The sequence below is a fragment of the Somniosus microcephalus genome, chromosome 12, assembly GCF_052327205.1.
Source record: "Somniosus microcephalus isolate GS21.2 chromosome 12, FLI_Smic_1.0, whole genome shotgun sequence".
Taxonomy (NCBI): domain Eukaryota; kingdom Metazoa; phylum Chordata; class Chondrichthyes; order Squaliformes; family Somniosidae; genus Somniosus; species Somniosus microcephalus.
Genome location: NC_140998.1, coordinates 150679829 through 150701649, shown reverse-complemented (window position 1 = coordinate 150701649; position 21821 = coordinate 150679829).

Below are 21821 nucleotides of genomic sequence, written 5' to 3'. Positions count from 1 at the left end.
CTGCTCCGTGTTCCCCTGTACCTGCTCCGTGTTCCCCTGTTCCTGCTCCATGTTCCCCTGTACCTGATCCTTGTTCCCGTGTACCTGCTCTGTGTTCCCCTGTACCTGCTCCATGTTTCCGTGTGCCTGCTCCGTGTCCCCTGTTCCTGCTCCGTGTTCCCCTGTACCTGCTCCGAGTTCCCGTGTACCCGCTCCTTTTTCCCCTGTACCTGCTCCTTGTTCCCCTGTACCTGCTCCGTGTTCCCCTGTACCTGCTCTGTGTTTCCCTGTACCTGCTACGTGTTCCCCTGTACCTGCTACGTGTTCCCCTGTACCTGCTACGTGTTCCCCTGTACCTGCTCCTTGTTCCCCTGTACCTGCTCCTTGTTCCCCTGTACCTGCTCCGTGTTCCCCTGTACCTGCTCTGTGTTTCCCTGTACCTGCTACGTGTTCCCCTGTACCTGCTACGTGTTCCCCTGTACCTGCTTCGTGTTCCCCTGTACCTGCTACGTGTTCCCCTGTACCTGCTCAGTGTTCCCCTGTACCTGCTACGTGTTCCCCTGTACCTGCTCCGTGTTCCCCTGTACCTGCTCCGTGTTCCCGTAGACCTAATGTGTGATCCCCCCTGTACCTGCTCCGTGTTCCCCTGTACCTGCTCCGTGTTCCCCTGTACCTGCTCCGTGTTCCTCTGTACCTGATCCGTGTTCCTCTCTACCTGCTCCGTGTTCCTCTGTACCTGCTCCCTGTTCCTCTGTACCTGCTCCGTGTTCCTCTGCACCTGCTCCGTGTTCCCCTGTACCTACTCCGTGTTCCCCTGTACCTGCTCCATGTTCCCCTGTACCTGCTCCTTGTTCCCCTGTACCTGCTCCTTGTTCCCCTGTACCTGCTCCGTGAGCCCCTGTACCTGATCCGTGTTCCCCTGTACCTGATCCGTGTTCCCCTGTACCTGCTCCTTGTTCCCCTGTACCTGCTCTGTGTTCCCCTGTACCTTCTCCGTGTTTCCATGTGCCTGCTCCGCGTCCCCTGTTCCTGATCCGTGTTCCCCTGTACCTGATCCGTGTTCCCCTGTACCTGATCCGTGTTCCCCTGTACCTGCTCCTTGTTCCCCTGTACCTGCTCCTTGTTCCCCTGTACCTGCTCCGTGTTCCCCTGTACCTGCTCCGTGTTTCCCTGTACCTGCTTCCTGGTCCCCTGTACCTGCTACATGTTCCCCTGTACCTTCTCCATTTTCCCCTGTACCTGCTCCGTGCACCCCTGTACCTGCACAGTTTTCCTGTGTATCTGCTCCGTGCTCCCCTGCACCTGCTCTGTGTTCCCGTGTACCTAATCCGTGATCCCCCCTGTACATGCTCCTTGTTCCCCTGTACCTGATCCGTGTCCCCTGTTCCTGCTCCGTGTTCCTGTGTTATTGCTCCGTGTTCCCCTGTACCTGCTCCGTGTTTCCCTGTACCTGCTCCGTGTTCCCGTGTAATTGCTCCGTGTTCCCCTGTACCTGCTCCGTGTTCCCCTGTACCTGATCTGTGTCCCCTGTTCCTGCTCTGTGTTCCCATGTACCTGCTCCGTGTTCCACTGTAGCTTCTCCGTGTTCCCCTGTACCTGCTCCGTGTTCCCCTGTACCTGCTCCGTGTTTCCATGTGCCTGATCCGTGTTCCCGTGTACCTGCTCCGTGTTCCCCTGTACCTGATCCGTGTTCCCCTGCACCTGATCCGTGTTCCCCTGCACCTGATCCGTGTTCCCCTGTACCTGCTCCGTGTTGCACTGTACCTGCTCGGTGTTCCCCTGTACTTTCTCCGTGTTCCCCTGTGCCTGTTCCATCTTCCCCCGTACCTGCTCCGTGTTCCCCTGTACCTGATCCTTGTTCACCTGCACCTGATCCATGTTCCCCTGTACCTGCTACGTGTTCACTTGTGCCTGCTCCATGTTCCCTTGTACCTGCTCCTTGTTTCCGTGTACCTGATCCGTCTCCTCCTGTACCTGTTCCGTGTCCCCTGTTCCTGCTCCGTGTTCCCCGTACTTTCTCCGTGTTCCCCTGTACATGCTACGCGTTCACCTGTGCCTGCTCCATGTTTCCGTGTACCTGCTCCATGTTTCCGTGTACCTGCTCCGTGTTCCCCTGTACCTGCTCCGTGTTCACCTGTACCTGTTCCGTATCCCCTGTACTTTCTCCGTGTTCCCCTGTACTTTCTCCATGTTCCCCTGTACCTGCTCGGTGTTCCCCTGTACCTGATCCTTGTTCCTCTGCTCCTGATCCCTGTTCCCCTGCACCTGATCCGTGTCCCCGATTCCTGCTCTGTGTTCCCCTGTACTTGACCCGTGTTCCCCTGTACCTGCTCCGTGTTTCCGTGTACCTGCTCCGTTTTCCCGTGTACCTGCTCAGTGTTCCCGTCTACCTGCTCCGTGTTCCACTGTACCTGCTACGCGTTCCCCTGTACCTTTTCCATTTACCCCTGTACCTGCTCCGTATACCCCTGTACCTGCACAGTGTTCCTGTGTATCTGCTCCGTGCTCCCCTGTACCTGCTCCTTGTTTCCCTGTACCTGCTCCGTGTTCCCCTGTACCTGTTCTGTGTTCCCCTGTACTTGCTCCTTGCTCCCCTCTAGCTGCTCCATGTTTTCCTGTACCTGCACAGTTTTCCCCTGTACCTGCTCCGTGTTGCCCTGTTAAATGCTCCGTGTTCCCCTGTACCTGCTCCGTGTTCCCCTGTACCTGATCCTTGTTCCCGTGTACCTGCTCCGTGTCCTCCTGTACCTGCTCCGTGTCCTCCTGTACCTGCTCCGTGTTCCCCTGCACCTGCTCCGTGTTCCCATAAATCTGCACCGTGTTCCCATGTACCTGCTCCGTGTTTCCCTGTACCTGCTCCCTGGTGCCCTGTACCTGCTCTGTGTTCCCCTGTACCTACTCCGTGTTTCTGTGTGCCTGCTCCGTGTTCCCCTGTACCTGCTCCGTGTTCCCCTGTTCCTGCTCCGTGTTCCCATGTACCTGCTCCATGTTCCCCTGTACCTGATCCTTGTTCCCGTGTACCTGCTGTGTGTTCCCCTGTACCTGCTCCATGTTTCCGTGTGCCTGCTCCGTGTCCCCTGTTCCTGCTCCGTGTTCCGCTGTACCTGCTCCGAGTTCCTGTGTACCCGCTCCATTTTCCCATGTACCTGCTCCGTGTTCCCCTGTACCTGCTCCGTGTTCCCCGTACCTGCTCCTTGTACCCCTGTACCTACTCCGTGTTTCTGTGTGCCTGCTCCGTGTTCCCCTGTACCTGCTCCGTGTTCCCCTGTACCTGCTCCGTGTTCCCCTGTTCCTGCTCCGTGTTCCCATGTACCTGCTCCATGTTCCCCTGTACCTGATCCTTGTTCCCGTGTACCTGCTCTGTGTTCCCCTGTACCTGCTCCATGTTTCCGTGTGCCTGCTCCGTGTCCCCTGTTCCTGCTCCGTGTTCCCCTGTACCTGCTCCGAGTTCCTGTGTACCCGCTCCATTTTCCCATGTACCTGCTCCGTGTTCCCCTGTACCTGCTCCGTGTTCCCCGTACCTGCTCCGTGTTCCCCTGTACCTGCTCCGTGTTCCTCTGTACCTGCTCCGTGTTCCTCTGTACCTGCTCCGTGTTCCCCGGTACCTGCTCCGTGTTCCCCGGTACCTGCTCCGTGTTCCCCGGTACCTGCTCCGTGTTCCCCTGTACCTTGTCCGTGTTTCCCTGTACCTGATCCGTGTTCCCCTGTACCTGATCCGTGTTCCCCTGTACTTGCTCCGTGTTTCCGTGTACCTGCTCCGTTTTCCCGTGTACCTGCTCCGTGTTCCCGTGCACCTGCTCCGTGTTCCACTGTACCTGCTCCTTGTTCCCCTGTACCTGCTTCCTGGTCCCCTGTACCTGCTACGTGTTCCCCTGTATCTTCTCCATTTTCCCCTGTACCTGCTCCGTGTACCCCTGTACCTGCACAGTGTTCCTGTGTATCTGCTCCGTGCTCCCCTGTACCTGCTCCGTGTTCCCCTGTACCTGATCCGTGTCCCCTGTTCCTGCTCCATGTTCCCATGTGCGTGCTCCGTGTTCCACTGTAGCTGCACAATGTTCCCGTGTATCTGCTCCGTGCTCCCCTATACCTGCCCCGTGTTCCCCTGTACCTGTTCCCCTGTACCTGCTATGTGTTCACCTGTACCTGAACCATGTCCTCCGTGTCCCTTTTTCCTGCTCCGTGTTCCCCTGTACTTTCTCCATGTTCCCCTGTACCTGCTCTGTGTTCCCCTGTACCTGCTCCGTGTACCCCTGTACCTGCTCCGTGTTCCCCTGTACCTGCTACGCGTTCACCTGTGCCTGCTCCATGTTCCCGTGTACCTGCTCCATGTTTCCCTGTACCTGATCCGTGTCCTCCTGTACCTGTTCCGTGTCCCCTGTTCCTGCTCTGTGTTTCCGTGTACGTTCTCCGTGTTCCCCTGTACCTGCTCCGTGTTCCCGTGTACCTGCTCCGTGTTCCCCTGTATCTTCTCCATTTTCCCATGTACCTGCTCCGTGTTCCCCTGTTCCCGCTCTGTGTTCCCGTGTACCCGCTCCGTGTTCCCCTGTACCCGATCCTTGTTCCCCTGCACCTGATCCGTGTTGCCCTGTAACTGATCCGTCTCCTCCTGTACCTGTTCCGTGTCCCCTGTTCCTGCTCCGTTTTCTCCTGTACCTGCTCCGTGTTCTGCGGTATCTGCTCCGTGTTCCCCTGTGCCTGCTCCATGTTTCCGTGTACCTGCTCCGTGTTCCTGTGTACCTGCTCTGTGTTCCCGTGTACCTGCTCCGTGTTCCCCTGTACCTGCACAGTTTTCCCCTGTACCTGCTCCATCTTTCCCTGTAGCTGATTCTTGTTCCCGTCTACCTGCTCCGTGTTCCCCTGCACCTGCTCCGTGTTCCCCTGTACCTGCTCCGTGTTCCCCTGTACCTGCTCCGTGTTCCCCTGTACCTGCTCCGGGTTCCCCTGTACCTGCTCCGTGTTCCCCTGTACCTGCTCCGTGTTCCACTGTACCTGCTCCGTTTTCCCATATACCTGCTCCGTGTTCCCCTGTACCTGCACAGTTTTCCCCTGTACCTGCACCTGCTCCGTGTTCCCGTGTACCTAATCCGTGATCCACCCTGTACCTACTCCGTGTTCCCCTGTACCTGCTCTGTGTTTCTGTGTGCCTGCTCCGTGTTCCCATGTACCTGCTCCATGTTCCCCTGTACCTGATCCTTGTTCCCGTGTACCTGCTCTGTGTTCCCCTGTACCTGCTCCATGTTTCTGCGTGCCTTCTCCGTGTCCCCTGTGCCTGCTCCGTGTTCCCCTGTGCCTGCTCCGTGTTCCCCTGTACCTGCTCCGTGTTCCCCGTACCTGCTCCGTGTTCCCCTGTACCTGCTCCTTGTTCCCCTGTACCTGCTCCCTGTTCCCCTGTACCTGCTCCGTGTTCCCCTGTACCTGCTCCGTGTTCCCCTGTACCTGCTCCGTGTTCCCCTGTGCCTGCTCCGTGTTCCCCTGTGCCTGCTCCGTGTTCCCCTGCGCCTGCTCTGTGTTTCCGTGCGCCTGCTCCGTGTTTCCGTGTGCCTGCTCCGTCTTCCCCTGTGCCTGCTCCGTCTTCCCCTGTACCTGCTCCGTCTTCCCCTGTTCCTGCTCCGTGTTCCCGTGTACCTGCTCCGTGTTCCCGTGTACCTGCTCCGTGTTCCCCTGTACCTGCTCCGTGTTCCCCTGTACCTGCTCCGTGTTCCCCTGTACCTGCTCCGTGTTCCCCTGTACCTGATGCATGTCCTCCTGTACCTGTTCCGTGTCCCCTGCACTTGCACCGTGTTCCCCTGAACCTGCTCCGTGTTCCCCTGCACCTGCTCTGTGTTCCGCTGTATCTGCTCCGTGTTCCCCTGTGCCTGCTCCGTGTTTCCGTGTACCTGCTCCGTGTTCCCGTTTACCTGATCCGTGTTCCCGTGTACCTGATCCGTGTTCCCGTGTACCTGCTCCGTGTTCCCCTGTACCTGCAAGGTTTTCCCCTGTACCTGCTCCATCTTTCCCTGTACCTGATTCTTGTTCCCGTCTACCTGCTCCGTGTCCCCTGTTCCTGCTCCATGTTCCCCTGTACCTGCTCCGTGTTCCCGTGTACCTAATCCCTGATCCACCCTGTACCTACTCCGTGTTCCCCTGTACCTGCTCTGTGTTTCTGTGTGCCTGCTCCGTGCTCCCATGTACCTGCACCATGTTCCCCTGTACCTGATCCTTGTTCCCGTGTACCTGCTCTGTATTCCCCTGTACCTGCTCCATGTTCCCCTCTACCTGCTCCGTGTTCCCCTGTACCTGCTCCGTGTTCCCCTGTACCTGCTCCGTGTTCCCCTGTACCTGCTCCGTGTTCCCCTGTACCTGCTCCGTGTTCCTCTGCACCTGCTCTGTGTTCCCCCGTACCTGCTCTGTGTTCCCCGGTACCTGCTCTGTGTTCCCCGATACCTGCTCTGTGTTCCCCGGTACCTGCTCTGTGTTCCCCTGTACCTGCTCCGTGTTCCCCTGTACCTGCTACGTGTTCCACTGTACCTGCTCCGTGTTCCCCTGTACCTGCTCCGTGTTCCCCTGCACCTGCTCCGTGTTCCCCTGTACCTGCTCCGTGTTCCCCTGTACCTGATCCATGTCTTCCTGTACCTGTTCCGTGTTCCCCTGTACCTGTTCCGTGTCCCCTGCACTTGCTCCGTGTTCCCCTGTACCTGCTCCGAGTTCCCCTGTTCCTGCTCCGTGTTCCACTGTACCTGCTCCGTGTTCCCCTGTACCTGCTCCGTGTTCCCCTGCACCTGCTCCGTGTTCCCCTGTACCTGCTCCGTGTTCCCCTGTACCTGCTCCGTGTTCCCCTCTACCTGCTCCTTGTTCCCCTGTACCTGCTCCTTGTTCCCCTGTACCTGCTCCTTGTTCCCCTGTACCTGCTCCTTGTTCCCCTGTACCTGCTCCTTGTTCCCCTGTACCTGCTCCCTGTTCCCCTGTAACTGCACCGTGTTCCCCTGTACCTTTTCTGTGTTTCCGTGTACCTGAACCGTGTTCCCCTGTACCTGATCCGTGTTCCCCTGTACCTGATCCGTGTTCCCCTGTACCTGCTCCTTGTTCCCCTGTACCTGCTCCGTGTTTCCGTCTACCAGCTCCGTTTTCCCGTGTACCTGCTCCATGTTCCACTGTACCTGTTCCTTGTTCCCCTGTACCTGCTTCCTGGTCCCCTGTACCTGCACAGTGTTCCTGTGTATCTGCTCCGTGTTCCCCTGTACCTGCTCCGTGTTCCCCTGTACCTGCTCCGCGTTCCCCTGTACCTGCTCCGTGTTCCCCTGTACCGGCTCCGTGTTCCCCTGTACCTGTTCCTTGTTCCCCTGTACCTGCTCCGCGTTCCCCTGTACCTGCTCCGTGTTCCCCTGTACCGGCTCCGTGTTCCCCTGTACCTGCTCCGTGTTCCCCTGTACCTGCTCCGTGTTCCCCTGTACCTGCTCTGTGTTCCCCTGTACCTGCTCTGTGTTCCCCTGTACCCGCTCCGTGTTCCCCTGTACCTGATCCTTGTTGCCCTGCACCTGATCCGTGTTCACCTGTACCTGATCCGTGTCCTCCTGTACCTGTTCCGTGTCCTCCTGTACCTGTTCCGTGTCCCCTGTTCCTGCTCCGTGTTTCCGTGTACCCGTGTACCTGCTCCCTGTTCCCCTGTACCTGCTCCGTGTTCCTGTGTACCTGCTCCGTGCTCCCGTGTACCTGCACAGTTTTCCCCTATACCTGCTCCGTGCTCCCCTGCACATGCTCCGTGTTCCTGTGTACCTAACCCGTGATCCCCCCTGTACCTACTCCGTGTTCCCCAGTTCCTGCTCTGTCTTCCCGTGCACCTGCTCCATCTTTCCCTGTACCTGATTCTTGTTCCCGTGTACCTGCTCCGTGTTCCCGTGTACCTGCTCCTTGTTCCCCTGTACCTGCTCCGTGTTCCCCTGTACCTGCTCTGTGTTCCCCTGTACCTGCTCCGTGTTCCCCTGTACCTGCTCCTTGTTCCCCTGTACCTGCTCCGTGTTCCCCTGTACCTGCTCCGTGTTCCCCTGTACCTGATCCGTGTCCTCCTGTACCTGCTTCCTGGTCCCCTGTACCTGCTACATGTCCCCCTGTACCTTCTCCATGTCCCCCTGTACCTTCTCCCTGTTCCCCTGTACCTGCTCCGTGTTCCCCTGTACCTGCTCCATGTTCCCGCTCCATGTTCCCATGTACCCGCTCCGTGTTCCCCTGTACCTGATCCTTGTTGCCCTGCACCTGATCCGTGTTCACCTGTACCTGTTCCGTGTCCTCCTGTACCTGTTCCATGTCCTCCTGTACCTGTTCCGTGTCACCTGTTCCTGCTCCGTGTTCCCCTGTACCTGCTCCGTGTACCCGTGCACCTGCTCCCTGTTCCCCTGTACCTGCTCCGTGTTCCCGTGTACCTGCTCCGTGCTCCCATGTACCTACTCCGTTTTCCCATGTACCTGCTCCGTGTTCCCGTGTACCTGCTCCGTGTTCCCCTGTACCTGCACAGTTTTCCCCTGTACCTGCTCCTTGTTCCCCTATACCTGCTCCGTGCTCCCCTGCACATGCTCCGTGTTCCCGTGTACCTAATCCGTGATCCCCCCTGTACCTACTCCGTGTTCCCCAGTTCCTGCTCTGTCTTCCCGTGCACCTGCTCCATCTTTCCCTGTACCTGGTGCTTGTTCCCGTGTACCTGCTCCGTGTTCCCCTGTACATGCTCCGTGTTCCCCTGTACCTGTTCCGTGTCCCCTGTTCCGGCTTCGTGTTCCCCTGTGCCTGCTCCGTGATCCCCTGTGCCTGCTCCCTGTTTCCGTGTACCTGCTCTGTGCTCCCCTGTACCAGCTCCGTGTTCCCCTGCACCAGCTCCGTGCTCCCCTGTACCAGCTCTGTGTTCCCCTGCACCTGCTCCGTGTTCCCCTGCACCTGCTCCGTGTTCCCCTGCACCTGCTCCGTGTTCCCCTGCACCTGCTCCGTGTTCCCCTGCACCTGCTCCGTGTTCCCCTGCACCTGCTCCGTGTTCCCCTGCACCTGCTCCGTGTTCCCCTGCACCTGCTCCGTGTTCCCCTGCACCTGCTCCGTGTTCCCCTGCACCTGCTCCGTGTTCCCCTGCACCTGCTCCGTGTTCCCCTGCACCTGCTCCGTGTTCCCCTGCACCTGCTCCGTGTTCCCCTGCACCTGCTCCGTGTTCCCGTGTACCTGCTCCGTGTTCCCCTGTACCTGCACAGTTTTCCCCTGTACCTGCACCTGCTCCGTGTTCCCGTGTACCTAATCCGTGATCCACCCTGTACCTACTCCGTGTTCCCCTGTACCTGCTCCGTGTTTCTGTGTGCCTGCTCCGTGTTCCCATGTGCCTGCTCCATGTTCCCCTGTACCTGTTCCTTGTTCCCGTGTACCTGCTCTGTGTTCCCCTGTACCTGCTCCATGTTTCCGCGTGCCTTCTCCGTGTCCCCTGTGCCTGCTCCGTGTTCCCCTGTGCCTGCTCCGTGTTCCCCTGTACCTGCTCCGTGTTCCCCGTACCTGCTCCGTGTTCCCCTGTACCTGCTCCTTGTTCCCCTGTACCTGCTCCGTGTTCCCCTGTACCTGCTCCGTGTTCCCCTGTACCTGCTCCGTGTTCCCCTGTACCTGCTCCGTGTTCCCCTGTGCCTGCTCCGTGTTCCCCTGTGCCTGCTCCGTGTTCCCCTGTGCCTGCTCCGTGTTCCCCTGTGCCTGCTCCGTGTTCCCCTGCGCCTGCTCTGTGTTTCCGTGCGCCTGCTACGTGTTTCCGTGTGCCTGCTCCGTCTTCCCCTGTGCCTGCTCCGTCTTCCCCTGTACCTGCTCCGTCTTCCCCTGTTTCTGCTCCGTGTTCCCGTGTACCTGCTCCGTGTTCCTGTGTACCTGCTCCGTGTTCCCCTGTACCTGCTCCGTGTTCCCCTGTACCTGATGCATGTCCTCCTGTACCTGTTCCGTGTCCCCTGCACTTGCACCGTGTTCCCCTGAACCTGCTCCGTGTTCCCCTGCACCTGCTCTGTGTTCCGCTGTATCTGCTCCGTGTTCCCCTGTGCCTGCTCCGTGTTTCCGTGTACCTGCTCCGTGTTCCCGTTTACCTGATCCGTGTTCCCGTGTACCTGATCTGTGTTCCCGTGTACCTGCTCCGTGTTCCCCTGTACCTGCAAGGTTTTCCCCTGTACCTGCTCCATCTTTCCCTGTACCTGATTCTTGTTCCCGTCTACCTGCTCCGTGTCCCCTGTTCCTGCTCCATGTTCCCCTGTACCTGCTCCGTGTTCCCGTGTACCTAATCCCTGATCCACCCTGTACCTACTCCGTGTTCCCCTGTACCTGCTCTGTGTTTCTGTGTGCCTGCTCCGTGCTCCCATGTACCTGCTCCATGTTCCCCTGTACCTGATCCTTGTTCCCGTGTACCTGCTCTGTATTCCCCTGTACCTGCTCCATGTTCCCCTCTACCTGCTCCGTGTTCCCCTGTACCTGCTCCGTGTTCCCCTGTACCTGCTCCGTGTTCCCCTGTACCTGCTCCGTGTTCCCCTGTACCTGCTCCCTGTTCCTCTGTACCTGCTCCGTGTTCCTCTGCACCTGCTCTGTGTTCCCCCGTACCTGCTCTGTGTTCCCCGGTACCTGCTCTGTGTTCCCCGGTACCTGCTCTGTGTTCCCCGGTACCTGCTCTGTGTTCCCCGGTACCTGCTCCGTGTTCCCCTGTACCTGCTACGTGTTCACCTGATCCGTCTTCCCCTGTACCTGATCCATGTCTTCCTGTACCTGTTCCGTGTTCCCCTGTACCTGTTCCGTGTCCCCTGCACTTGCTCCGTGTTCCCCTGTACCTGCTCCGTGTTCCCCTGTACCTGCTCCGTGTTCCCCTGTACCTGCTCCGTGTTCCCCTGTACCTGCTCCGTGTTCCCCTGTACCTGCTCCGTGTTCCCCTGCACCTGCTCCGTGTTCCCCTGTACCTGCTCCGTGTTCCCCTGTACCTGCTCCTTGTTCCCCTGTACCTGCTCCTTGTTCCCCTGTACCTGCTCCTTGTTCCCCTGTACCTGCTCCCTGTTCCCCTGTACCTTTTCTGTGTTTCCGTGTACCTGAACCGTGTTCCCCTGTACCTGATCCGTGTTCCCCTGTACCTGATCCGTGTTCCCCTGTACCTGCTCCTTGTTCCCCTGTACCTGATCCATGTCTTCCTGTACCTGTTCCGTGTTCCCCTGTACCTGTTCCGTGTCCCCTGCACTTGCTCCGTGTTCCCCTGTACCTGCTCCGAGTTCCCCTGTTCCTGCTCCGTGTTCCACTGTACCTGCTCCGTGTTCCCCTGTACCTGCTCCGTGTTCCCCTGCACCTGCTCCGTGTTCCCCTGTACCTGCTCCGTGTTCCCCTGTACCTGCTCCGTGTTCCCCTGTACCTGCTCCTTGTTCCCCTGTACCTGCTCCGTGTTCCCCTGTACCTGCTCCCTGTTCCCCTGTAACTGCACCGTGTTCCCCTGTACCTTTTCTGTGTTTCCGTGTACCTGAACCGTGTTCCCCTGTACCTGATCCGTGTTCCCCTGTACCTGATCCGTGTTCCCCTGTACCTGCTCCTTGTTCCCCTGTACCTGCTCCGTGTTTCCATGTGCCTGCTCCGCGTCCCCTGTACCTGCTCCGTGTTTCCGTCTACCAGCTCCGTTTTCCCGTGTACCTGCTCCGTGTTCCACTGTACCTGCTCCTTGTTCCCCTGTACCTGCTACGTGTTCCCCTGTACCTTCTCCATTTTCCCCTGTACCTGCTCCGTGTACCCCTGTACCTGCACAGTGTTCCTGTGTATCTGCTCCGTGTTCCCCTGTACCTGCTCCGCGTTCCCCTGTACCTGCTCCGTGTTCCCCTGTACCTGCTCCGTGTTCCCCTGTTCCTGCTCCGTGTTCCCGTGTATCTGCTCCATATTCCCTGTACCTGCTCTGTGTTCCCCTGTACCTGCTCTGTGTTCCCCTGTACCCGCTCCGTGTTCCCCTGTACCTGATCCTTGTTGCCCTGCACCTGATCCGTGTTCACCTGTACCTGATCCGTGTCCTCCTGTACCTGTTCCGTGTCCTCATGTACCTGTTCCGTGTCCCCTGTTCCTGCTCCGTGTTTCCGTGTACCCGTGTACCTGCTCCCTGTTCCCGTGTACCTGCTCCGTGTTCCCGTGTACCTGCTCCGTGCTCCCGTGTACCTACTCCGTTTTCCCATGTACCTGCTCCGTGTTCCCGTGTACCTGCTCCGTGTTCCCCTGTACCTGCACAGTTTTCCCCTGTACCTGCTCCTTGTTCCCCTATACCTGCTCCGTGCTCCCCTGCACATGCTCCGTGTTCCTGTGTACCTAACCCGTGATCCCCCCTGCACCTACTCCGTGTTCCCCAGTTCCTGCTCTGTCTTCCCGTGCACCTGCTCCATCTTTCCCTGTACCTGATTCTTGTTCCCGTGTACCTGCTCCGTGTTCCCGTGTACCTGCTCCGTGTTCCCCTGTAACTGATCCTTGTACCCCTGCACCTGATCCGTGTTCCCCTGTGCCTGATCAGTGTCCTCCTGTACCTGTTCCGTGTCCCCTGTACCTGCTCCTTGTTCCCCTGTACCTGCTCCGTGTTCCCCTGTACCTGCTCCGTGTTCCCCTGTACCTGATCCGTGTCCTCCTGTACCTGCTTCCTGGTCCCCTGTACCTGCTACATGTCCCCCTGTACCTTCTCCATGTCCCCCTGTACCTTCTCCCTGTTCCCCTGTACCTGCTCCGTGTTCCCCTGTACCTGCTCCGTGTTCCCCTGTACCTGCTCCATGTTCCCGCTACATGTTCCCGTGTACCCGCTCCGTGTTCCCCTGTACCTGATCCTTGTTGCCCTGCACCTGATCCGTGTTCTCCTGTACCTGTTCCGTGTCCTCCTGTACCTGTTCCGTGTCCTCCTGTACCTGTTCCGTGTCCCCTGTTCCTGCTCCGTGTTCCCCTGTACCTGCTCCGTGTACCCGTGCACCTGCTCCCTGTTCCCCTGTACCTGCTCCGTGTTCCCGTGTACCTGCTCCGTGCTCCCGTGTACCTACTCCATTTTCCCATGTACCTGCTCCGTGTTCCCGTGTACCTGCTCCGTGTTCCCCTGTACCTGCACAGTTTTCCCCTGTACCTGCTCCTTGTTCCCCTATACCTGCTCCGTGCTCCCCTGCACATGCTCCGTGTTCCCGTGTACCTAATCCGTGATCCCCCCTGTACCTACTCCGTGTTCCCCAGTTCCTGCTCTGTCTTCCCGTGCACCTGCTCCATCTTTCCCTGTACCTGGTTCTTGTTCCCGTGTACCTGCTCCGTGTTCCCCTGTACATGCTCCGTGTTCCCCTGTACCTGTTCCGTGTCCCCTGTTCCGGCTTCGTGTTCCCCTGTGCCTGCTCCGTGATCCCCTGTGCCTGCTCCCTGTTTCCGTGTACCTGCTCTGTGTTCCCCTGTACCAGCTCCGTGCTCCCCTGCACCAGCTCCGTGTTCCCCTGCACCAGCTCCGTGCTCCCCTGTACCAGCTCTGTGTTCCCCTGCACCTGCTCCGTGTTCCCCTGCACCTGCTGCGTGTTCCCCTGCACCTGCTCCGTGTTCCCCTGCACCTGCTCCGTGTTCCCCTGCACCTGCTCCGTGTTCCCCTGCACCTGCTCCGTGTTCCCCTGCACCTGCTCCGTGTTCCCCTGCACCTGCTCCGTGTTCCCCTGCACCTGCTCCGTGTTCCCCTGCACCTGCTCCGTGTTCCCCTGCACCTGCTCCGTGTTCCCCTGCACCTGCTCCGTGTTCCCCTGCACCTGCTCCGTGTTCCCCTGCACCTGCTCCGTGTTCCCCTGCACCTGCTCCGTGTTCCCCTGCACCTGCTCCGTGTTCCCCTGCACCTGCTCCGTGTTCCCCTGCACCTGCTCCGTGTCCCCTGCTCCCGCTCCATGTTCCCATGTGCGTGCTCCGTGTTCCCCTGCTCCGTGTTCCCGTGTACCTGCTTCGTGTTCCCCTGCATCTGATCCTTGTTCCCCTGCTCCTGATCCCTGTTCCCCTGCACCTGATCCGAGTCCCCTGTTCCTGCTCTGTGTTCCCCTGTACCTGCTCCGTGTTTCCGTGTACCTGCTCTGTTTTCCCGTGTACCTGATCCTTGTTGCCCTGCACCTGATCCGTGTTCACCTGTAACTGATCCGTGTCCTCCTGTACCTGATCCGTGTCCTCCTGTACCTGATCCGTGTTCCCCTGTACCTGCTCTGTGTTCCCCTGTACCTGCTTCCTGGTCCCCCGTACCTGCTCCGTGTCCCCCTGTACCTTCTCCATGTTCCCCTGTACCTGCTCCGTGCTCCCCTGTACCTGCTCCGTGTTCCCATAAATCTGCACCGTGTTCCCATGTATCTGCTCCGTGTTTCCCTGTACCTGCTTCGTGTTCCCGTGTACCTGCTCCATTTTCCCATGTACTTGCTCCTTGCTCCCCTGTACCTGCTCCGTGTTCCCATGTACCTGCTCCATGTTTCCGTGTGCCTGCTCCGTGTCCCTTGTTCCTGCTCCGTGTTCCCGTGTACCTGCTCCGTTTTCCCATGTACTTGCTGCTTGTTCCCCTGTACCTGCACCATGTTCCCCTGTACCTGCTCCGTGTTCCCCTGTGCCTGCTCTGTGTTCCCGTGTGCCTGCTCCGTGTCCCCTCTTCCTCCTCCGTATTCCCCTGTACCTGCTCCATGTTCTCGTGTAGCTGCTCCGTGTTCCCCTGTACCTGCTCCTTGTTCACCTGTACCTGCTCCTTGTTCACCTGTACCTGCTCCGTGTTCCCCTGTACCTGCTCCGTGTTCCCCTGTAACTGATCCGTCTCCTCCTGTACCTGTTCCATGTCCCCTGTACTTTCCCCATGTTCCCCTGTACTTTCCCCCTGTACCTGCTATGTGTTACCCTGTACCTGCTCCGTGTTCCCATTTACCTGCTGGGTGTTCCCGTGTACCTGTTCCCTTTTCCCATGTACCTGCTCCTTGTTCCCCTGTACCTTCTCCGTGTTCCCCTCTACCTGCTCTGTGTTCCCCTGCACCTGCTCCATGTTCCCGTGTACCTGCTCCGTGTTCCCCCGCACCTGATCCTTGTTCCCCTGCACCTGATCCGTGTCCCCTGTTCCTGCTCTGTGTTCCCTTGTACTTGATCCGTGTTCCCCGTACCTGCTCCGTGTTTCCGTGTACCTGCTCCGTTTTCCCGTGTACCTGCTCCGTGTTCCCGTGTACCTGCTCCATGTTCCACTGTACCTGCTCCGTGATCCTGTGTATCTGCTCTGTGCTCCCCTGCACCTGCTCCTTGTTTCCCTGTACCTGCTCCATGTTCCCCTGTACCTGATCCTTGTTACCCTGCACCTGATCCGTGTTCACCTGTACCTGATCCGTGTCCTCCTGTACCTGTTCCGTGTCCCCTGTTCCTGCTCCGTGTTCTCCTGCACCTGCTCCGTGTTCCGCTGTATCTGCTCCGTGTTCCCCTGTGCCTGCTCCATGTTTCCGTGTAGCTGCTCCGTGTTTCCCTGTACCCTTCTCCGTGTTTCCGTGTACCTGCTCCGTGTTCCCCTGTACCTGCTCCGTGTTGCCCTATACCTGCTCCGTGCTCCCCTGCACCTGCTCCGTGTTCCCGTGTACCTAATCCGTGAACCCCCCTGTACCTACTTCGTGTTCCCCTGTAGCTGCTCCGTATTCCACTGTACTTGCTCTGTGTTCCCCTGTACCTGCTCCGTGTTCATCTGTACCGTGTTCCCGTGTACCTGCTCAGTGTTCCCCTGTACCTGTTCCGTGTTCCCGTGTACCTACTCCGTTTTCCCATGTACCTGCTCCGTGTTCCCCTGTACCTGCACAGTTTTCCCCTGTACCTGCTCCGTGCTCCCCTGCACCTGCCCCGTCTTCCTGTGTACCTAACACGTGATCCCCCCTGTACCTACTCCGTGTCCCCCGGTTCCTGCTCTGTCTTCCCGTGCACCTGCTCCGTCTTTCCCTGTACCTGCTCCGTCTTTCCCTGTACCTGCTCCGTCTTTCCCTGTACCTGCTCCGTGTTCCCCTGTACCTGCTCCGTGTTCCCCTGTACCTGCTCCGTGTTCCCCTGTACCTGCACCGTGTTCCCCAGTACCTGCTCCGTGTTCCCCAGTACCTGCTCCGTGTTCCCCGGTACTTGCTCCCTGTTCCCCTGTACCGACTCCGTGTTCCCCTGTACCTGCTCCTTGTTTCCGTGTTCCTGCTCCGTGTTCCCCGTACCTGCTCCGTGTTCCCCTGTACCTGCTCCGTGTTCCCGTGTGCCTGCTCCGTGTCCCCTCTTCCTGCTCCGTGTTCCCCTGTACCTGCTCCGTGTTCCCGTGTACCTGCTCCGTTTTCCCGTGTACCTGCTCCTTGTTCCCCTGTACCTGCTCCGTGTTCCCCTGTACCTGCTACGTGTTACCCTGTACCTGCTACGTGTTCCCCTGTGCCTGCTACGTGTTCACCTGTGCCTGCTCCGTATTCCCGTGTGCCTGCTCCGTGTTCCCCTGCACCTGCTCCGTGTTCTCCTGCACCTGCTCCGTGTTCCGCTGTACCTGCTCCGTGTTCCCCTGCACCTGATCCTTGTTCCCCTGCACCTGATCCTTGTTCCCCTGCTCCTGATCCGTGTTCCCCTGCACCTGATCCGTGTCCTCCTGTACCTGTTCCGTGTCTCCTGTTCCTGCTCTGTGTTCTCCTGTGCCACTTCAGTGTTCCCCTGTGCCTGCTCTGGTTTGTCGTGTACCTGCTCCGTGATCCCCTGTACCTGCTCCGTGTTCCTGTGTATCTGCTCCGTGCTCCCCTGCACCTGCTCCTTGTTTCCCTGTACCTGCTCTGTGTTCCCCTTTTCCCGCTCTGTGTTCCCGTGTACCCGCTCCGTGTTCCCCTGTACCTGATCCTTGTTGCCCTGCACCTGATCCGTGTTCACCTGAACCTGATCCGTGTCCTCCTGACCTGCTTCGTGTTCCGCTGTATCTGCTCCGTGTTCCCCTGTACCCTTCTCTGTGTTCCCCTGTACCTGCTCCGTGTTGCCCTATACCTGCTCCGTGCTCCCGTGCACCTGCTCCGTGTTCCCGTGTACCTAATCCGTGAACCCCCCTGTACCTACTCTGTGTTCCCCTGTTCCTGCTCTGTCTTACCGTGCACCTGCTCCGTGTTTCCCTGTACTTGATCCTTGTTCCCGTGTACCTGCTCCGTGTTCACCTGTACCTGATCCGTGTCCTCCTGTACCTGTTCCGTGTCCCCTGTTCCTGCTCCGTGTTCCCCTGTACCTGCTCCGTGTTCCCCTGTGCCTGCTCCCTGGTTCCGTGTACCTGCTCCGTGATCCCCTGTACCTGCTCCGTGTTCCCGTGTACCTGCTCCGTGTTCCCGTGTGTACCTGTTCCGTTTTCCCATGTACCTGCTCCTTGTTCCCCTGTACCTGCTCCGTGTTCCCCTGTGCCTGCTACATGTTCCCCTGTGCCTGCTACATGTTCCCCGGTACCTGCCCCGTGTCCCCCTGTACCTGCTCCGTGTTCCCCTGTACCTGCTCCGTGTTCCCCTGTACTTGCTCCGTGTTCCCGAGTAAGTGCTCCGTGTTCCCTTGTACCTGCTCCGTGTTCCCTTGTACCTGCTCCGTGTTCCCTTGTACCTGCTCCGTGTTCCCTTGTACCTGCTCAGTGTTTCCGTGTACCTGCTCCGTGTTCCCACTCTGTGTTCCCATTTACCTGCTCCGTGTTCCCGTGTACCTGCTCCATTTTCCCATGTACCTGCTCCCTTTTACCCTGTACCTGCTACGTGTTCAACTGTACCTGATCCGTGTCCTCCTGTTCCTGCTCCGTGTTCCCCTGCATCTGCTCCGTGCTCACCTCCTCCGTGTTCCCGCGTAGCTGCTCCGTGTTCCCCAGCACCTGATCCTTGTTCCCCTGCACCTGATCCTTGTCCTGCTGTACCTGTTCCATGTCCCCTGTTCCTGCTCCGTGTTCCCCTGTGCCAGCGCCGTGTTCCCCTGTGCCTTCTCCGTGTTTCCATGTACCTGTTCCGTGTTCCTCTCTACCTTCTCCGTGTTCCCCTGTGCCTGTTCCGTGTTCCCCTGTAACTGCTCCGTGTTTCCGTGTGCCTGCTCCGTGTTCCCCTGTTCCTGCTCCGTGTTCCCCTGTTCCTGCTCCGTGTTCCCCTGCTCCTGATCCGTGTTCCCCTGTACCTGATCCCTGTCCTCCTGTACAGTTCCGTGTCCCCTGCACTTGCTCCGTGTTCCCCTGTACCTGCTCCGAGTTCCCCTGTTCCTGCTCCGTGTTCCCCCGTACCTACTCAGTGTTCCCCTGTACCTGCTCCGTGTTCCCCTGTACCTGCTCCCTCTACCCCTGTACCTGCACCGTGTTCCCCTGTACCTTCTCCGTGTTCCCTTGTTCCTGCTCCGTGCTCCCCTGCACCTGATCCTTGTTCCCCTGCACCTGATCCGTGTCCTCCTGTACCTGTTCCATGTCCCCTGTTCCTGCTCCGTGTTCCCCTGTGCCAGCTCAATGTTCCCCTGTGCCTGCTCCGTGTTTCCGTGTACCTGCTCCGTGTTCTCCTGTACCTGCTCCCTGTTCCCCTGTACCTGCTACGTGTTCACCTGTACTTGATCCGTGTCCTCCAGTACCTGTTCCATGTCCCCTGTTCCTGTTCCGTGTCCCCTGTTCCTGTTCCGTATCCCCTGTTCCTGTTCCGTGTCCCCTGTTCCTGTTCCGTGTCCCCTGTTCCTGTTCCGTGTCCCCTGTTCCTGTTCCGTGTCACCTGTTCCTGTTCCGTGTCCCCTGTTCCTGTTCCGTGTCCCCTGTTCCTGCTCCGTGTTCCCCTGTACCTGTTCCGTGTTCCCCTGTGCCTGTTCCGTGTTCCCCTGTGTCTGTTCCGTGTTCCCGTGTACCTGCTCCCTGTTCCCCTGTACCTGCTCCGTGTTCCCGTGTACCTGTTCCGTGTCCCCTGTTCCTGCTCCGTGTCCCCTGTTCCTGCTCCGTGTCCCCTGTTCCTGCTCCGTGTTCCCTGTTCCTGCTCCGTGTTCCCCTGTACCTGCTCCGTGTTCCCCTGTACCTGCTCCGTGTTCCCCTGTACCTGCTCCGTGTTCCCCTGTACCTGCTCCGTGTTCCCCTGTACCTGCACAGTTTTCCCCTGTACCTGCTCCGTGTTCCCCTGTACCTGCTCCGTGCTCCCCTTCACATGCTCCGTGTTCCCGTGTACCTAATCCGTGATCCCCCCTGTACCTACTCCGTGTTCCCCTGTTCCTGCTCTGTCTTCCCGTGCACCTGCTCCGTCTTTCCCTGTACCTGATCCTTGTTCCCGTGTACCTGCTCCGTGTTCCCGTGTACCTGCTCCGTGTTCCCCTGTACCTGATCCTTGTACCCCTGCACCTGATCCGTGTTCCCCTGTACCTGTTCCGTGTTCCCCTGTACCTGTTCCGTGTTCCCCTGTACCTGATCCCTGTCCTCCTGTACCTGTTCCGTGTCCCCTGCACTTGTTCCGTGTTCCCCTGTACCTGCTCCGAGTTCCCCTGTTCCTGCTCCGTGTTCCCCTGTACCTGCTCCGTGTTCCCCTGTACCTGCTCCTTGTTCCCCTGTACCTGCTCCCTCTACCCCTGTACTTGCACCGTGTTCCCCTGTACCTTCTCCGTGTTCCCGTGTACCTGCTCCGTGTTCCGCTGCACCTGATCCTTGTTCCCCTGCACCTGATCCGTGTCCTCCTGTACCTGTTCCATGTCCCCTGTTCCTGCTCCGTGTTCCCCTGTGCCAGCTCAATGTTCCCCTGTGCCTGCTCCGTGTTTCCGTGTACCTGCTCCGTGTTCTCCTGTACCTGCTCCCTGTTCCCCTGTACCTGCTACGTGTTCACCTGTACTTGATCCGTATCCTCCAGTACCTGTTCCGTGTCCCCTGTTCCTGTTCCGTGTCCCCTGTTCCTGTTCCATGTCCCCTTTTCCCGTTCCGTGTCCCCTGTCCCTGTTCCGTGTCCCCTGTCCCTGTTCCGTGTCCCCTGTCCCTGTTCCGTGTCCCCTGTTCCTGTTCCGTGTCCCCTGTTCCTGTTCCGTGTCCCCTGTTCCTGTTCCGTGTCCCCTGTTCCTGTTCCGTGTCCCCTGTTCCTGTTCCGTGTCCCCTGTTCCTGTTCCGTGTCCCCTGTTCCTGTTCCGTGTCCCCTGTTCCTGTTCCGTGTCCCCTGTTCCGTGTCCCCTGTTCCTGTTCCGTGTCCCCTGTTCCTGTTCCGTGTCCCCTGTTCCTGTTCCGTGTCCCCTGTTCCTGTTCCGTGTCCCCTGTTCCTGCGCCGTGTGCCCCTGTTCCTGCGCCGTGTTCCCCTGTACCTGCTCCGTGTTCCCCTGTACCTGCTCCGTGTTCCCCTGTACCTGCTCCGTGTTCCCCTGTACCTGCTCCGTGTTCCCCTGTTCCTGCTCCGTGTTCCCCTGTACCTGCTCCGTGTTCCCCTGTACCTGCTCCGTGTTCCCGTGTACCTGCTCCGTGTTCCCGTGTACCTGCTCCGTGTTCCCGTGTACCTGCTCCGTGTTCCCCTGTACCTGCTCCGTGTTCCCCTGTACCTGCTCCGTTTTCCCCTGTACCGGCTCCGTTTTCCCCTGTACCTGCTCCGTGTTTCCATGTGGCTGCTCCGTGTTCCCATGTGCCTGCTCCCTGTTCCCCTGTACCTGCTCCCTGTTCCCCTGTACCTGCTCCCTGTTCCCCTGTACCTGCTCCCTGTTCCCCTGTACCTGCTCCCTGTTCCCCTGTGCCTGCTCCGTGTTCCCCTGTTCCTGCTCCGTGTTCCCGTGTATCTGCTCCGTGTTCCCCTGTACCTGATCCTTATTCCCCTGTACCTGCTACGTGTTCAACTTTACCTGAACCGTGTCCTCCTCTACCTGCTCCGTGTTCCCCTGTATCTGCTCCGTGCTCCCCTGTATCTGCTCCGTGCTCCCCTGCACCTGCTCCGTGTTCCCCTGTATCTGCTCTGTGCTCCCCTGTATCTGCTCCGTGCTCCCCTGCACCTGCTCCGTGTTCCCCTTTACCTAATCCGTGAACCCCACTGTACCTGCTCCGTGTTCCCCTGTACCTGCTCCGTGTTCATCTGTACCGTGTTCCTGTGTACCTGCTCAGTGTTCCCCTGTACCTGCTCCGTGTTCCCGTGTACCTACTCCGTTTTCCCATGTACCAGCTCCGTGTTCCCCTCTGCCAGCTCCGTGTTCCCCTGTGCCAGCTCCGTCTTCCCCTGTGCCAGCTCCGTCTTCCCCTGTGCCAGCTCCGTGTTCCCCTGTGCCTTTTCCGTGTACCTGTTCCGTGTTCCCCTGTACCTGCTCCGTGTTCCCCTGTGCCAGCTCCGTCTTCCCCTGTGCCAGCTCCGTCTTCCCCTGTGCCAGCTCCGTGTTCCCCTGTGCCTTTTCCCATGTACCTGCTCCTTGTTCCCCTGTACCTGCTCCGTATTCCCCTGTGCCAGCTCCGTCTTCCCCTGTGCCAGCTCCGTGTTCCCCTGTGCCTTTTCCCATGTACCTGCTCCTTGTTCCCATGTACCTGCTCCGTGTTCCCCTGTACCTGCTCCGTATTCCCCTGTGCCTGCTACATGTTCCCCTGTGCCTGCTACATGTTCCCCGGTACCTGCCCCGTGTTCCCCTGTACCTGCTCCGTGTTCCCCTGTACCTGCTCCGTGTTCCCCTGTACTTGCTCCGTGTTCCCGAGTAAGTGCTCCGTGTTCCCTTGTACCTGCTCCGTGTTCCCTTGTACCTGCTCCGTGTTCCCTTGTACCTGCTCCGTGTTCCCTTGTACCTGCTCAGTGTTTCCGTGTACCTGCTCCGTGTTCCCATTTACCTGCTCCGTGTTCCCGTGTACCTGCTCCATTTTCCCATGTACCTGCTCCCTTTTACCCTGTACCTGCTACGTGTTCAACTGTACCTGATCCGTGTCCTCCTGTTCCTGCTCCGTGTTCCCCTGCATCTGCTCCGTG